We start from the raw sequence: 13,909 nt of genomic DNA, 5'->3' as shown, positions 1-13,909 counted from the left end.
TCCATAGAGCTTTCAGAAACAAGATCAGCTTCTACTAAAGTTTGAGTGCATCCTGTATCTACCAAAGCTATAACCTTTTTACCATTAATGTCTACAGGAATTGTAACATCATTTGGCATTGAGGTAATACTGGATACAGGTATCACATTCTTTGGAATATAACAGACACTAGAAAGTTTCTTATTCAAGTTTGGACACATTGGTTTCTTATGGCCTATCTGGCCACAACTTTAACACCTAATAGTCCCAACAGAAAAGGAAGGCATCTCTGTCTGTTAAGAGAGTCTCTCACCCATACTCTTACCGCCTTCTTGCAGTGAGGTGGTCTTGCGAGAGGAAGGTTTATCCCTTACTGCTTTCCAGTGAGCATAACTCAAAGGCTCAGTCCTTTTCCTTGCTGCCACAAAGACTTCCGCAAGCTTTGCAGCTTCCTCAGCAGACCCTGGATCATGTTCTTTAATCCAGGTTTGTAATTCAGGGCACAACATTCGTAAAAACTGCTCCAAAACGATAGTCTCTGCAAACTGATCAACAGTCTTTTCTGCAGGTTTCACCCACTTGTTGAGTAAGTCTCTCAGCCGAACATACAGCTCCTTAGGAGTTTCTTCCGTCAACACTTCCATAGAACGAAATCTCTGTCGATAGACCTCCGCGTTTGTAGAGTATTTTCTTAATATTGCCTCTTTCACCTGCTCATAATCAGTTGCCTCTTCCAAATCCATGGCCACATAGGCAGCTCGAGCCTTGCCAGTAAGTAGAGGAACTAGTCGAATGGCCCAATCTTCTGTAGGCCATCTGCAGACTATAGCGATTAGCTCAAAAGTTGTCAGATAATGCTCTATGTCATCCATCTCACCAAGCTGTTGCATCTTTGGCTCCTTCATTGGACCGCCAACACTTGGATGTTGAATTCTATCAGCATTTCTGGAATAAGTGTCTGGACCTTCACTCCCTCCAGGCTGCAGACCTCCCACTGAGCTATGATATCCCTGCAGTAATCGAAATTGATGTTGCAAAGACTTCAGTCTAGTTTCTTGTCGTGCATTTTCTTGTTCTTGGCGAACTTGTCTGTCTTGCTGGTCCACCACAAACCTCTGGAACATGTCTTTGTGTTCAGCAATATCTCTAGAAGAACTCTCTGAAGATATCTGGTTTCCATCACCTCCACCAGCTCCTTGGGGTTCTGGCCCATTATTATTTTCAGGGTTCCCCAATGCTTGTGTTTCAGTTTGTGATTGTTTTGGTGCCATCACAGTTAAAAATTCAACAAAGCAGTGCTCCTCTTCTGAAACATCCCACCGCTAGTGATGGTCGTTTTCGAAGCACTGCTTCATGAGGCTTCGAAACATTTACGAATCTTTTGTTTCGAATCAGTGGTTCGGAGCTTGTTTCAAACTGGCCAAAGTCACGTGATTTTAGCAAACGAGGCTTCGTTACGTCATAACTGTTTCGAAACGTTTCGAAAATCCGATGGTTCACCACTAGGGGGAGTTGATCACATGACCAGTGTCTAATAAGTTTAGGTGAACTCGGGTCAGTTTTATAATGAAAGTTCATAAAACATTTATCCTTCTGACTAATAACACTGCCATGTTGTCTACTTTTTGTTTATAGACAGATTTAATGACAAAAATGTGCATAATTAAAAGGGTAGTTAGTTTTATTCATTTGTTTGCCCTAAATAAAACTAAAAACACATAAAACACTTTTAACTATGTCTTAAATAAGTTAAATATTTTTTTTAACATATTTTAATAAAAATCTTGCTATTATTTTGTAAAAAAAAGTGTAAAATGTGTGGACAGATCTGCTTTTACACTCTTTTGACCAGCAGGGGTCGCCAGCGTGTGTGGGTTTCGAACTGCTTCGAAAAACTGAATCAATTTTCGAAGCAATTGGTTCAATTGATTCGAAGCTTCGAAAAGCTTCGTTTCTCCCATCACTACCCACCGCTGCCACCATTATGTGGGGATGTGAGCAGAGAAAAAGGCAGGACACACTGCTTGCCATCACAAAAAAAGGGAATTTTATTGTCTCCCTGAAAATTAACTGGGATCCTCCTCACGGAGAGACCTCAGTACAACATCCAAACAAAAAAACTACTGCCTTAACCAAGGAGGAGGAACCCTATATAACTAAGGGTTAAACCAATATACACACACATAGGGAAAATAGAAATGATATACATAAATACACAAGCAACATACATTTAACACTTAAGCTCAAAATTAATCTTAACATAAACAAACAATCCCCAAACAAATAAAAAGAACAAAATACAAAAATAACCACAATACATTTCCAAAAATAATATTCCAAACAGACACAAAACAATGACCTCCCCTGCTCACTCATATTGGATGGACTATGCCTACATTACCCATAACCCTCCAGGATAGCATATAATCAGGAACAGGAAGGCCGCGCATCCTCTAACTTTACTCCCGGATAGCATGCTGCAGTCATGCACCCCGAAAAAAACAAAAGGTAAGAGATACATCATTCAAACTTTAAATAAAATAGAAATGAAAACTTTGTGTCCTTTCTTTGGTCTCATGTGCACCTTTAGACCAGAAAGTAATAAAAAAAAAAATTTAAACAACCAAACAAAAGTAAAGCATAAAAATGTATTCAAACAGTAAACCAAACCATTTATGAAACACAAAGACAATTTATGACATCCTCACAGCAATAAACGTCTGCCCCGTGGAGCAGCGCTTTCTGGCGAAAGTGCGTGTCCGTGGGTGTTGCGTCATCATCACGTGATTCATTTCAAATACTAAGACGCAAGTTCTGTATAACGGAATTTCTCTTCAGGCGAGAGGTTACAGTGGTAGATTCTGAGGTATGTTTCCCTAATTTCTTGGTTAATTTATTGAAATTAATTTGCAGTGATGTTAATTCAGTTGTTAGTATAATTTGATATGACAAATATATGATGAACTTTAATGTTATCCGTTGATTTGGTGTAGCTCGAGCTCTGGCAGTTTGACTGCTTCACGAGCTCGTGGCAGAGCCTGTATAACGCTATGAGTAGTGATCTTAATTTACTTGTCTTCACCTTGAACATTTAAAAAGATATATAATTATTATATGGTAAGAAAATTACAGCTATAGTGCAGTGTACATATGAATTGTGATATCTTAGCACTTATCATATTGTCTTCATAGGATGAAATGCTTCATTGTTTTTCTCACTTCATTAGTCCCTTTGAATAAAAGTGTATGTGTCACAGGTCGGGGCAGACCACAGATGTAACAAGCCACGCCCCTTCCTAGTTTCCACCTCGAGGAGGTCCCAAAGCCAACCCAATGACCAGACAACACAAGCGCAAGTATACATTTAAAATACAACTTTATTTAAATTACTTAAAAGAATTTTGGGGAAAGGGCGGTTAAAAGGTTTTCTCTTCGTCCTCCAGGTGGGCCGTACAGGGGGAAAGGGGGAGGTGCCAAGTGCCAGGAATCCAAGGCACCGCTGCGGGGCGGGGGGAAGACAGGGGAACAAGGCTCCTATGCCATGTTTTCTTAATCCCGTGGCGCCCTCCTCTTCTCCTGGAGGCAGATTAAAGGAAAAGTATATTACAGGTGGGTTCAGTATAGTAACTGTCCGACACTTATCTCTCGTCAGGGCAGTCCGTCCCTCGCCTCTGTCATAGCGTTCGAGCAAGGTAAGTTCTCCCAGCGACTGGGCTCGCCCTCTCTCTTTCCACAAACGTGCAACTGTAAACACAGAATATTACTTGACAGTGGCTAAGACTTTGTTTCTCTATCACCCAGGTAACTCGTAGCAGTGTGCAAGGTAAGTACTTCACAGGTGCTGAACTCGGACTCTCTCTCCTTCTGCAGGCTTTTAGCTGTAACACATAGGATCACTTTGACAGGTAACTGGGACTTTTGTTCTCACCCAGGAATCTCGTAGCAGTGTGCAAGGTAAGTATTTCCCAGGTGCTGGACTCGGATTCTCCCTCCTTCTGCAGGCTTTTAGCTGTAACACAGAGGATCACTTCGACAGGTAACTAGGACTTTTGTTCTCACCCAGGTATCTCGTAGCAGTGTGCAAGGTAAGTATTTCCCAGGTGCTGGACTCGGACTCTCTCTCCTTCTGCAGACTTTTAGCTGTAACACAGAGGATTACTTTGACAGGTAACTGGGACCTTCGTTGGTCACTCTGACGGCTCGTAGTAAAAACCAGAGATAAGTAATAATCAATAACTACGTCTCGTGTAGTCGTTCTCTTAGCTGGTAATAATTTTAGCATTCAACAGGCAATTCAATTTCATTTACGGCTCATGGACGTTGGACTTACGGCGACTGCACTGTAACCAGTCGGTAGGTATACTCACAGACCTTGGTGTAGTAGGACGTTGTGGCACAAACCTACCCAGAGGCCTCTTGTCTTTCAGGGGGACCCTTTCGCAGTCACGCCGAGCCGAACAGTTCCCTCTCCTCTCTTCCACTTACAGCCACAAAGAAATGGACAGGGGCGCACCTTTGAAGAGGCTCCGTGACAGGTAAGGTTAATCTACACTACTCTCTTTACAGCAGTACAGTTCCTACCTTCGTACACATAAAGCATGTTTTGGTGTTTGCTTTTACTTACTCACACAGACCAGTCGCTGGTTTACTTCACCACCGCCTCCACCGAGCCAATGCAAATCCAAAGGATCACCAAAAAGGGAGCGCCACACCTGGGTCGTCAATACAGGGGTCACGAGCAGCATATATTAATAGTTTTTGTTTCTCGACTTCCACAGCCTCCCATTCTCCCACGGTAAGTACAGTCAGGGGGGGCTACTGACAACGTAAACACAGCATCACACTGCACAAAATTTAAGTGTACACTCACAGCAAAGGCACAGACTCACCCACAGCACTTCTCACACTCTTGAGTGCCAAAATAAGGTCATCGCCCCGTCTTCCTAGAACTGTCCCCGGGACCGGTTGGACGTTTATAAGAAGGGAAATCAATAGGTGTACGTCGCTGCCGCGGCTCCTTACTTCTCCCTGGGTCGTTACTTCCCGGCTCTCCCACCACTCTACTCCGTGGTAGGGCCGCTAACCTGATTGCTGAAGACTCACAATACACGTTGCACAGCACACCTTCCACCACAATTTTCCGTATAATAATCCAAGTACTCACAATGAACGATGATGCTCTTCCCTTCGTTCCTTCTCCTTCTTTTTAGAAGGTTCATTTGCACACCATACTTCCCGGCTCACCCACCTTTCTGCTCCGTGGTAGGGCCACTAACCTGGTTGCTCAAGACTCACACACGTTGAATTATGTACTTTCCACAATAACACGCTGTACAATGCCCCAAGTACTTACAGTGGTTAACGATGCTCTTCCTTGCTTCCTTCTCCTCAGAGCGGAAGAAATCCTCTTCTCTCCGTACTTAATCCACAGCCGAAAGTCTTCCTCAACAACACTTCCGGTGAGTCGTGTCCTCAACAAACACTCAAATACATCGATGATGCATGCAGATTAGTTCATTTGGAAGCATCCAAAAATGAATGATATACTCAGCCCCGTGCTCCGTATCCTTCTCTGCTTCTTTGTCCAGAAAACATCAATCCCTGCCGCTATCCAACGTGACTTCGCCCAGACCTTCACTCTGTACACCAGAACGGTTTGTCAGCACACCCGACCACACCGCAACACTGCTACCACAACACAACACCCTTTGCGTATTTTAAGCTCTCTTTATATCCCTCGCCTTCTTCACATCGTCCAATCCCCAGCCGCTACATTTAATCACTCACACCTGCGTTTAATCCTGCTTTATTTGACTCCCGGCGTTTACCGGAAGTTCCGGTGTTTTCGCTCTCTCGTCTGGGTGGGAACACCTCCGGGCGGAACCAATCTTCCCTACTTTTGGTTCCGCCCCTTGAAATCGTCACCGTGTGAAATCTGCAACTAAGTACATTTACTTAAATGTAATGATATCTTTCATTGCAGGATAAATTTTTTTTAAAGTATTTAAGACTTTGGGACTTTATTTTAGTTGGGCATCAAGTAATTGGGACTAAAGATAAATCAAGGTTAAAATAAAAACATTCCTTTTAATATTAGTATAGATACTTTGATTAATTGTGATTCAAGTTTTGTTAAGGCAACCATCGTTTTTTGTTAGCATTTTGACTATGTACTTTTTCACAGATGCTGTGACAACAGCAACCAGGACACAGCATCTGAAATGACTGAGAGGATAAAGGGGGAAAGCAGAAGGACCAATAGTTGATATTCACTAAAGAAACCGTTGCCTCTAAGTGATTTTACGTGGTTTGTTTAATAAAATCCACAGACCCAGTTTTTGCACTAATTCTTGCATTTTTCTTACATTAATTAACAGACAGGGTAAAAGATGAAATACCACAGAAATATGAAAGTAATACTTATTTATGTCATAAAAAACAACACAATACCTGTGGTAAATACCACAGAAATATGAAAGTAATAACACAAGAATATTACAGGAATAATGCAAGAATATTATATAACAGTATCCTGTGGTAATTGCCGCAGAAATATGAAAGTAATACCACACAATCCCACAAGAATACTGCAGGAATATTACATTACTACAAAATCCTGTGGTAAATACTATAGAAATATGAAAGTAATACCATAAAAATATTACAGGAATATTACAAACGTTACAACAAAATCCTGTGGTAAAGTGTCCCAAAAAACAAACCAATACCTGTGGTAAATACTACAGAAATATGAAAGTAATAACACAAAAATATTACAGGAATACTGCAAGAATATTATATAACAGAATCCTGTTGTAATTACCGCAGAAATATGAAAGTAATACCACACAATCCCACAAGAATACTGCAAGAATATTACATACTTTACAACAAAATTCTGTAGTAAATAGTACAGAAATATGAAAGTAATACCACAAGATTATTGCAGGAATATTACAGACGTTACATCAAAATCCTGTGGTAAAGTGTCCCAAAAACAACACAATACCTGTGGTAATTACTACAGAAATATGAAAGTAATAACACAAGAATATTACAGGAATACTGCAGTAATCTTACATACTTGACAACAAAATCCTGTGGTAAATACCGCAGAAATATGAAAGTAATATCATAAGAATATTACAGGAATATTACAGACGTTACAACAAAATCCTGTGGAAAAGTGTCCCAAAAAACAACACAATACCACACAATTACCACACAAGTTTTGTGTGGTACCTGTGATGTATAATCACATGATATACCACACGATTACCACAAAAATTTTTTGTAAGGGTATACTCCATTAAATACTTAAAGCGATATTTCAGACAGATTTTAAAATTACCCCATGATGTACTCACACTTAGTAACTCGAGATACACACGTTTAGACTAACACATTTGGGGCCCTATCTTGCACCCAGCGCAATTGACTTTGTCAGTGACGCATGTATCATTCGTATTTTGCGCCGGCGCACAGCGGGGTTTTTCCCTCCACAGATGCACGTCAGCAAACTAGGGAATGAACTTGCGCTCCCTGGGCGGTTCAGCGCAAAAAGGAGGAGTGTTGCGGCGCAAACCATCTCTTATGCTATTTTGCAGTTTCAAAAAACAATTGCGCTACTAACCAAAAAAAACTAGTCTAAAGTCAGTGGCGCGTTGCGCGTGGTTCATTATGCTATTTTAAGGGCGCATGCTTGACCATAATGTATAGCGTGCACAACGCGCATACACTTTGCTTATCTAATCTACACAAATGCAACAGTTATTTTTGCAAATCATAAATTGTTACACTTAAAAATATTAATACACGAGATAAGGGGAATCATAGTGGTGAGCATTGTGGTGATAGTTTTTATTTATTCTCATGCAAATAACGATTAAAATATTTTCATAACTTTGTTGTGTGGCTGTATTACGTTTATTTTATGTAAATAATAGTTAAAATGTTTTCATAAGAAACCTTAATGTATATGAACTTGATTTGTAAGAGTACGTTGGGGTTGGACCTTGCTTGCGTTTCTTGGGTCCGATTTCAAAGCCCCCAAACCCTTTCAGCGGTGAGGGTGGACGCAGCGATGTCCTCTGCTGGCGTCAAGTCCTGAGGCAGATCCACCTCCCGTTACACGGCGTGCCCGATTTATGCTGGCAAGCGTGGGATTCCCCCGTACAAGGACGTCGGTCTCCTCGGCTGTGAACCGCTCCTGGCGTGCGCCTGGTAAATCCGTCATAATAATAGCAACCCGCCATGGAACTTGCGCCCTTGCGTTTAAAGGGAATGTTGGCTAGCGTTCTGATTGGTTTATTTGACGTTACGCCCAAACCACACCTATGAATAATGAACCTACTTCAGACCAACCCCTTATTGATTTGCGCCCGGCGCAAGAGTTATTTCTCACGCCGGGAAAATAGCAACAGCGCCCAAGATCCGCCCACAAACTCACTTGCGCGTTGCGCTTCGCACTTGCGTTTCAGATCGTTAAAATAGAGCCCTTGGAGTTATTTTAGTAAATGTCCGAGCTTTTCCGAGCTTAATATGGGGAAAAACATGGATCAGGGTACATTTTCTGACTTCCCAAAGTAGTGCAGCATTTAAAGAAGTAATCCACACCGCTCCAAGGGGTTAATAAAGGTTTTCTGTGGGTAATCGATGCTATATAGTAAGAAAACATAATGTTTTAAACTTTATAAACTATAATAACTAGTTTCCGGTAACAATGTCTTGGACTCACACGATTCAATGCGCAATGAGTGGCAATATTTGAGTATGGATTACCTCTGTGAAGGATGAATGCACTTTATTGAGGTTTAAAGTCAGAAGTTGTTCCCTAAAGGCCAATTCACACTGGTTGGAGTCTGTCTGACCAGTGTGAAAGCCCTGTTGGCAGTTGTTGGATCAAAGTAAATGAGACTTTAGAATGTGAGTGTCTGTTGGTGTCTGTTGGTATCTGTTGGTGTCTGTTGGAGTTGGTAGTTGTCTGACCAGTGTGAATTGGCCTTAACTGTTGTTTTCTATCATTATAAAGCTTGGAAGCGCAAGTTAAAATGGGGCTAATTACACTTGGTATTAAGATGTGCTGTTGTCGATCGGATCACAAGTGGACGATACTAAAGACAGGTGTAAATGATGTTCAAAACATATTGAGCTCGTCCACTTTTACCACATTCAGAGGTAGTTAAAAACACTTTTGATCGGATTGATTTTGTAGTGTAAGCGCGCATGTGGTAGAATGTGTTCCAACAGCCACAAGAGAATTTCAAAGAAATATCAGGAGAAAGCTTTTACATATAAATTACAAAACACTGTGCAGCATGTTTACTTACAAGCAGCTGACTCTGGCATAATATTAGTTGCGTCCATTTAAACCCGTCATTACTCCTGCTCATGTTGAAATGACAGCAGAAGGAATCGCCCACAGTCTCCACAGACCATCCCCTAAAAGTATTCAGAACAGAAGATGTTGAAAGTGGACTAAACTGACAGACTTAAATACCAGATGTATACAGAATGTGTCCTTCTCATCCACTTATGATCCAATCGAAAAAAAACTTAATACCAAGTTTAAACAGCCCCTAAAACACAATCACTTCACCAAAGTGTGTCATTCTGCTTATAAAGGAAATGTGCATGCAGTGAGCAAAGACATTTCTCATGATGATGACGACTCACCTTCATGGATTCAGTCTTGCATTAGCCATGTGACACGGAACAGGAATTTGCAGAAATACTCAGTGCCGGGTTAAGCCTTTGTGAGGCCCTGGGCTAACGCTGGTTTGGGGCCCCCCCAATATACACTGAAAAAAATAAAGGCTGGATTTACTAAGTGCCCCATTGCGTACATTTTTTTAGTAAAACTTACTAAAAAAAGGGATGCAAAAACGATGCACTGTCTATATTTTTAATAAATCCAGTGTTTTTTACAGCGTATATACAACATTAAATGGCTAAAATTATTTAAATAAATTAAACAATATTATCAAATAATTTTACAATCAAAAATAGCCCAGAAAATAACATTTATTTAATAAAACTTACAACAAAAAGTGCTTCTTTCTGCTCTTCTTTAAAGGGAATTATTCAATTAAATCATGCAAAGGTAGGCTGAAATTATTTAAATAAATTAAACAATATTATCAAGTAATAATTTTACAATCAGAAACAGCCCAGAAAATAACATTTATTAAATGCAACCCACAACTAAAAGTGCTTCTGTCTGTTCTTCTTTAAATATAATTCCTCAATTAAATTATTAAAATCAAGTTGACGCAAAAGTAGTAGAGCCCAGAATTCTCAGCCCGAGTCCGAACTTTTGAATTCTCCCCATTAGGAATCTGTGTCCGCAGATATAGTTACTGCATCGCGTATGTATTGTGAGTAGAAGTCTGTGCTGTCTGCTGTGAGGTTTTTATGAGAGAAGCACAAACTTTTTAATAGTCTATTTAATATGTAAAACTTGAATTTGAAATAAAACTTACTGCGGAGAAGTTAATGAGATCTCTATCGTCTCTCTTGCTACGTGACGCGACAATGATTTATTATTTCAAATCCGTTTACAAGATAAATATATATACATTGTGTTGTTAAACTGATGAAATTATCTTGCTATATACGCTACATTCATTATGAGAAGCCTTTTCTTTTTACTGTTACACTGTAGACAGTAATATATGTATATTATATAAAACTCTATGGTCGTGAAAGCACATTATCTGTTGGTTCATGTTGGTCTAGTTTAATTCAGGGTAATCCTTTAATAAAATGTATAATATAGTTATAAAATATTTTATTTTTTGTAATATTCACAGCGCACATTCTCTCGGATCGTTTTAAAACGTTTTAAATCATTCTGCAAAATTCCGCATAGATTTTGCAAAAGAAATCCGCAGAAAAAGCAAAAAATAACTGCTTACACAGCTTGTACAGCTGTACTCTTGCAGCAATTAAAGCAGTTAAGTTTTGTTTTAAATGGCAAAATAGTTATATTTCTTTTTTATTTACATTTTAGAGCAGTTTTTCTTTGTTAAAGTTTTTATGATAAACAAGTGGTTAGCGGCCGACAGCAAGTTGACGACATGTATGATGAATTGAGCCTCTCAAATCAACACTTAACTTGCCTATAATAACAACTATTTAAAATAAATATTTTCAGCATATCACAATGTTAGTTTAAACGTTTATTATCAACACACACTATTTTTAAAAAGCGAAGGCAGGTTGCTCTGCTGCTCGCAGTTGCAACGGGTGCAGAAATAAATAAATAAAAAGGGCTATACAAAACGAAACGAAATAAACATGAAACAGAATAAACATGCATGTTGCCTTATCTTACAACTTCGCTTTTGCATATACAGTTTTTTAATGTAAGGACTTACCACAGAAGATGTCTATTCATGTATCCATCCAACAGTTAAACTAAGAAAAAAGTCGATCCATACAAAAACAAGAAATAAAGATACAGCCTTCTTACACGAAATTAATACAGGGAGAAGTCTTTAATAGATTATGTCTTGGATGCTGTCTGCATATATTATGTACAGTATCCAAGGTTTTAATCTAGTACTCCATTTATAATTTTTCCTGGTGCGCTGAAGGTCCTGCTAAGCACAGCTGCATTGTAAATGTGTTGCTGTGCCTAGCGGACTGATGCGATAGGTTAAACGTCTTCCTATGTTTGTTTTGCAATCATCAATGTTTGTCAAAAGGTTCTTTTAATTAATTGAAAAATATAAAAAGATGGAGAAGCCTAAATAAGCCCGAGGACCGGCCCGCGTATCTGCTGTGACGTTAAAATTGGCTCGGGCTGAAATGCAGGGCTCTAAAAAGTAGGCTAAAATTATTTAAACAAATTAAACAATATTATCAAGTAATAATTTTACAATCAGAACAGCACAGAAGATAACATTTATTAAGCAACTAAAAGTGCTTCTTTCTGCTCTTCTTTAAAGAGAATTCCTCGACTAAATCATCAAAATCAAGTTAAATCATATTTTGGCGGATCGTTTTACTTTCATTGTTTCACGAGATTCCCTGCCTATTTAGTCATAATAATTAACAGTAAACGAACTTGGCTTGCTGTTTTTGAAGGCAGCTCGAGCCTCGACCTTAGGTCGGGTTCGAGCCCCAAGTTTAAGTGAAGGAGGAGATGATGAGGAGAGATGCCAGAAGAATTGCGGCCGGGCGTGGAGGCTCTTAAAGGACAAAATATCCCATAAGCTATTACGTAGCTATTATACAATTTTTTTTCAGAACATTCTTGCGACCCAGTGGTTGGGGGCCTCTGCTCTAGGTAGCACTTACGCAGAATTACGTCAATCAAAATGTTTTTAAAAACTCAAAATAAAAATTGTCTCGGAGGCCCCCTAGTGTTCGGGGCCCTGGGCTGCAGCCCATGTTGCCCATTAGGATAACGCGGCCTTGGAAATACTGATAGGAAAGAAACTGAAGTTAGTTTCAAGTTAGACAACTGTTCCCATATTTATCAAGCTTCTAAAAGTGCCATTTTTGTCTTTAGTACAAAGAATTCATGAAATATACTCCTACTTTCAAACTTAAAGTATAAAAGCAAGTTGTCAAATTTCTTAAAGCTAAGAATCACTCTTACTGTGCATTCAGACCGCCACCGGCGAGAGCGTCAAAGTGGTCGGAAGTCATTCATTTTCAATGAGAGCCGGCGGTGAGCTCCGGGGAGAAGCGGCGCGGCGCGTCATGTACAGCGTGAGCGTCGAGGAGAGTTGAAATCAGCTCAACTTTATGGTAATGAGATATGACGCGGTTCGGCGGCAACCAATCGGAAGGCGGAAATGTTCACCGGCAACCAATCGGAAGGCGGAAACCTCCGCCTGAGAGGAGTTCAGAGAATGCATTCGAGCGTCAGAGCGTCCACTACAACTTTTCTTTAGCGTCGTTGTCTGGGCAGCCAGAGCTTTTATTGACGCTCTCGCCGGTGGCGGTCTGAATGCACAGTTAGGGGCCAATCACACCAAACGCATTTATGGCAGCTGCAGGCGCCTTTTTTGAATTATATTCTATGGGCAGGGAGCGTTTACGCGCTGTTTATGCGGCCGAACGCCTTGCGTTTTTTGCCACCAGCCACAGTACACGCTTTTGAAGGAGCACTGAGAGCAGAAAAGCAGCCAACGTCATTCGCATCTTTCCATTGTCCAATCGGATGGGGGGAGAGAAGGGCCTTACGGTTTGGTGAGGGAAGTTTGCAGTTGCTTAGAACAGTGGTTCTCAAACGGGGGTACGCGTACCCCTAGGGGACTTTGGGGTACTGCAGGGGGTACATGAGAGAAAGTGGAAACTGACATTTAGGAATAAATCAATAAAATTAGTAAATCATGATTATAGTATTTTATATGACATTAGGACTACACAAAGATGCATTTAAAAAAATCATAAATGTAAAGCACATTATACAAAATGTATGTGCGAGTTCAACCTGTTGATCTTGTATGGCGCATGCGCAAAGGTTTCAGTTCAGCAGCTTCAGCAACGGAGATACACGGAGTCTGCTCCTGTTATCATTTCATACAAGTTTACTTTATTTTGTGGTGTTGCTGTGCGTATATATATTTATTCAAGTAAGTGACATCTGTCAGTGTTGTAAATATGTATGTTTGAGTTTTATTTGGTTAAATGTACCTTATTAAAGCCATAAAAACCTTGGGAAAGCTAACACAGTCTCACCCCATGGCGTCAATATTTGACGACACTTGACCATGCGTCAATATGTTGACGCGGAGGGTATACCTTTCGCGTCATTTTTTGACGAAATGGGGACTTCAATACTATTACGTCCGTTGCATTCTCTTTCCTATTTTCTTACAATTTTTGCGTCGGTTTAGGGTTAGATTACGCAAAATTAAACAGTGTACGCGAAATTAAAAAGTTGTCACCTGGCGTTGGGGTTAGAGTTAGGTTT

At 40.1% G+C, this 13,909-nt stretch overlaps 1 long non-coding RNA gene across 1 annotated transcript in view; it reads right to left on the bottom strand.

Annotated features, from left to right (window-relative positions):
• Positions 1-12,633, bottom strand: part of LOC135718241 (uncharacterized) — a 389,691-nt gene extending 377,058 nt beyond the window's left edge. Inside the window, exon 1 of the long non-coding RNA XR_012337703.1 lies at positions 12,587-12,633. This is a non-coding gene — a long non-coding RNA (uncharacterized lncRNA). The remainder of the gene's footprint in view (positions 1-12,586) is intronic.
• Positions 12,634-13,909: the final 1,276 nt, after the last annotated feature.

This window comes from Paramisgurnus dabryanus, chromosome 10 (genome assembly GCF_030506205.2).
Source record: "Paramisgurnus dabryanus chromosome 10, PD_genome_1.1, whole genome shotgun sequence".
Lineage (NCBI taxonomy): Eukaryota > Metazoa > Chordata > Actinopteri > Cypriniformes > Cobitidae > Paramisgurnus > Paramisgurnus dabryanus.
This window is presented reverse-complemented; position numbering and strand designations above follow the sequence as displayed.